This window comes from Bombina bombina, chromosome 3, assembly GCF_027579735.1.
Source record: "Bombina bombina isolate aBomBom1 chromosome 3, aBomBom1.pri, whole genome shotgun sequence".
In the NCBI taxonomy this organism is placed as follows: Eukaryota; Metazoa; Chordata; class Amphibia; order Anura; family Bombinatoridae; genus Bombina; species Bombina bombina.
The window spans coordinates 815,382,389-815,386,538 of record NC_069501.1 but is presented as its reverse complement, the minus strand read 5'-3'; positions in this window follow the sequence as shown (position 1 = coordinate 815,386,538).

Genomic DNA, 4,150 nt, shown 5'->3' with positions numbered 1-4,150 from the left:
AATTAACTTCAGTTGGGGGAACAGTGTGCAGTCTCTTACTGCTTGAGGTATGACACATTCTAACAAGACGATGTAATGCTGGAAGCTGTCATTTTCCCTATGGGATCCGGTAAGCCATGTTTATTAAGATAGTAAATAAGGGCTTCACAAGGGCTTATTAAGACTGTAGACTTTTTCTGGGCTAAATCGATTCATTATTAACACATATTTAGCCTTGAGGAATCATTTATTCTGGGTATTTTGATATGATTATATCGGCAGGCACTGTTTTAGACACTTTATTCTTTAGGGGCTTTCCCTAATCATAGTCAGAGCCTCATTTTCGCGCCGGTATGGCGCACTTGTTTTTGAGGACAGCATGGCATGCAGCTGCATGTGTGTGGAGCTCTGATACATAGAAAAGTCTTTCTGAAGGCTTCATTTGGTATCGTATTCCCCTTTGGGCTTGGTTGGGTCTCAGCAAAGCAGATTCCAGGGACTGTAAAGGGGTTAAATATAAAAACGGCTCCGGTTCCGTTATTTTAAGGGTTAAAGCTTCCAAATTTGGTGTGCAATACTTTTAAGGCTTTAAGACACTGTGGTGAAATTTTGGTGAATTTTGAACAATTCCTTCATACTTTTTCGCAATTGCAATAATAAAGTGTGTTTAGTTTAAAATTTAAAGTGACAGTAACGGTTTTATTTTAAAACGTTTTTTGTGCTTTGTTATCAAGTTTATGCCTGTTTAACATGTCTGAACTACCAGATAGATTGTGTTCTGACTGTGGGGAAACCAAGGTTCCTTCTCATTTAACTATATGTATTTTATGTCATAAAAAAATTTAGTAAAAATGATGCCCAAGATGATTCCTCAAGTGAGGGGAGTAAGCATGGTACTGCATCATCCCCTCCTTCGTCTACACCAGTCTTGCCCATACAGGAGGCCCCTAGTACATCTAGTGTGCCAATACTCCTTACTATGCAACATTTAACGGCTGTAATGGATAATTCTATCAAAAACATTTTAGCCAATATGCCCACTTATCAGCGAAAGCGCGACTGCTCTGTTTTAGAAAATTCTGTAGAGCATGAGAACGCTGATGATATGGTTTCTGAAGGGCCCCTACACCAGTCTGAGGGGGCCAGGGAGGTTTTGTCTGAGGGAGAAATTTCAGATTCAGGAAACATTTCTCAACAAGCTGAACCTGATGTGATTACTTTTAAATTTAAGTTGGAACATCTCCGCGCTCTGCTTAAGGAGGTGTTATCCAATTTGGATGATTGTGATTATCTGGTCATTCCAGAACCACTATGTAAAATGGAAAAGTTCTTAGAGGCCCCGGGGCCCCCCGAAGCTTTTCCTATATCCAAGCGGGTGGCGTACATTGTTAGTAAAGAATGGGACAGGCCCGGTATACCTTTAGTACCTCCCCCCATATTTATAAAATTGTTTTCCTATAGTCGACCCCAGAAAGGACTGATGGCAGACAGTCCCCAAGGTCGAGGGGGCGGTTTCTACTCTACACAAGCGCGCCACTATACCCATAGAAGATAGTTGTGCTTTCCAAGATCCTATGGATAAAAAATTAGAAGGTCTGCTAAAGATGTTTGTTCAGCAAGGTTCCCTTCTACAACCAATTGCAGGCATTGTCCCTGTCACTGCAGCCGCGTGTTTCTAGTTTGATGAGCTAGGAAAGGCGATTATTAGTAATTCTTCTTCTTATGAGGAGATTATGGACAGAATTCGTGCTCTTAAATTGGCTAATTCTTTCACCCTAGACGCCACCTTGCAATTGGCTAGGTTAGCGGCGAAAAAATTCTGGGTTTGCTATTGTGGCGCAGAGCGCTTTGGTTAAAATCTTGGGCAGCGGATGCGTCTTCCAAGAACAAATTGCTTGACATTCCTTTCAAGGGGAAAACACTCTTTGGCCCTGACTTGAAAGAGATTATCTCTGATATCACTGGGGGCAAGGGCCACGCCCTTCCTCAGGATAGGTCTTTTCAAGACCAAAAATAAACCTAAGTTTCGTCCCTTTCGCAGAAACGGATCAGCCCCAAGGGCTACGTCCTCTAAGCAGGAAGGTAATACTTCTCAAGCCAATCCAGCCTGGAGACCTATGCAAGGCTGGAGCAAAGGAAAGCAGGCCAGGAAATCTGCCACTGCTACCAAGACAGCATGAAATGCGGGCCCCCGATCCGGGACCGGATCTGGTGGGGGGCAGACTCTCTCTCTTCGCTCAGGCTTGGGAAAGAGATGTTCTGGATCCTTGGGCGCTAGAAATAGTCTCCCAAGGTTATTCTCTGGAGTTCAAGGGGCTTCCTCCAAGGGGGAGGTTCCACAGGTCTCAGTTGTCTTCAGACCACATAAGAAGACAGGCATTCTTACATTGGGTAGAAGACCTGCTAAAAATGGGAGTGATTCATCCTGTTCCATTAGGAGAACAAGGGATGGGGTTCTACTCCAATCTGTTCATAGTTCCCAAAAAAGAGGGAACGTTCAGACTAATCTTAGATCTCAAGATCTTGAACAAGTTTCTCAAGGTTCCATCGTTCAAGATGGAAACCATTCGAACACTTCTTCCTTCCATCCAGGAAGGTCAATTCATGACCAAGGTGGATTTCAAGGATGCGTATCTACATATTCCTATCCACAAGGAACATCATCGGTTCCTAAGGTTTGCATTCCTGGACAAGCATTTCCAGTTCGTGGCATTTTCTTTCGGATTAGCCACTGCTCCTAGGATTTTCTCATAGGTACTAGGGTCCCTTCTGGCGGTGCTAAGACCAAGGGGCATTGCTGTAGTACCTTACTTGGACGACATTCTGATTCGAGCGTCGTCCCTTCCTCAAGTAAAGGCTCACACGGACATTGTCCTGGCCTTTCTCAGATCTCACGGATGGAAAGTGAACGTGGAAAAGAGTTCTCTATCTCCGTCAACGAGGGTTCCCTTCTTGGGAACTATAATAGACTCCTTAGAAATGAGGGTTTTTTCTGACAGAAGCCAGAAAAACAAAACTTCTAGACTCTTGTCGGATACTTCATTCCGTTCCTCTTCCTTCCATAGCGCAGTGCATGGAAGTGATAGGTTTGATGGTAGCGGCAATGGACATAGTTCCTTTTGTGCGCATTCATCTAGACCATTACAACTGTTCATGCTCAGTCAGTGGAATGGGGACTATTCAGACTTGTCTCCGAAGATACAAGCAAATCAGAGAACCAGAGACTCATTCCGTTGGTGGCTGTCCCTGGACAACCTGTCACAAGGGATGACCTTCCGCAGACCAGAGTGGGTCATTGTCACGACCGACGCCAGTCTGATGGGCTGGGGCGCGGTCTGGGGATCCCTGAAAGCTCAGGGTCTTTGGTCTCGGGTAGAATCTCTTCTACCGATAAATATTCTGGAACTGAGAGAGATATTTAATGCTCTCAAAGCTTGGCCTCAGCTAGCGAGGGCCAAGTTCATACACCAACCATCAGGGGGGAACAAGGAGTTCCCTAGCGATGGAAGAAGTGACCAAAATCATTCTATGGGCGGAGTCTCACTCCTGCCACCTGTCTGCTATCCACATCCCAGGAGTGGAAAATTGGGAAGCGGATTTTCTGAGTCGTCAGACATTGCATCCGGGGGAGTGGGAACTCCATCCGGAAATCTTTGCCCTAGTCACTCAACCGTGGGGCATTCCAGACATGGATCTGATGGCCTCTCGTCAGAACTTCAGAGTTCCTTACTACGGGTACAGATCCAGGGATCCCAAGGCGGCTCTAGTGGATGCACTAGTAGCACCTTGGACCTTCAAACTAGCTTATGTGTTCCCGCCGTTTCCTCTCATCCCCAGGCTGGTAGCCAGGATCAATCAGGAGAGGGCGTCGGTGATTTTGATAGCTCCTGCGTGGCCACGCAGGACTTGGTATGCAGATCTGGTGAATATGTCATCGGCTCCACCATGGAAGCTACCTTTGAGAGACCTTCTTGTTCTAGGTCCGTTCGACCCACTCCAGCTGACTGCTTGGAGATTGAACGCTTGATCTTATCAAAGCGAGGGTTCTCAGATTCTGTTATTAATACTCTTGTTCAGGCCTGAAAGCCTGTAACCAGAAAAATTACCACATAATTTGGTATATCTGTTGGTGTGAATCTGCAGGATTCCCTTGGGACAAGGTTAAGATTCC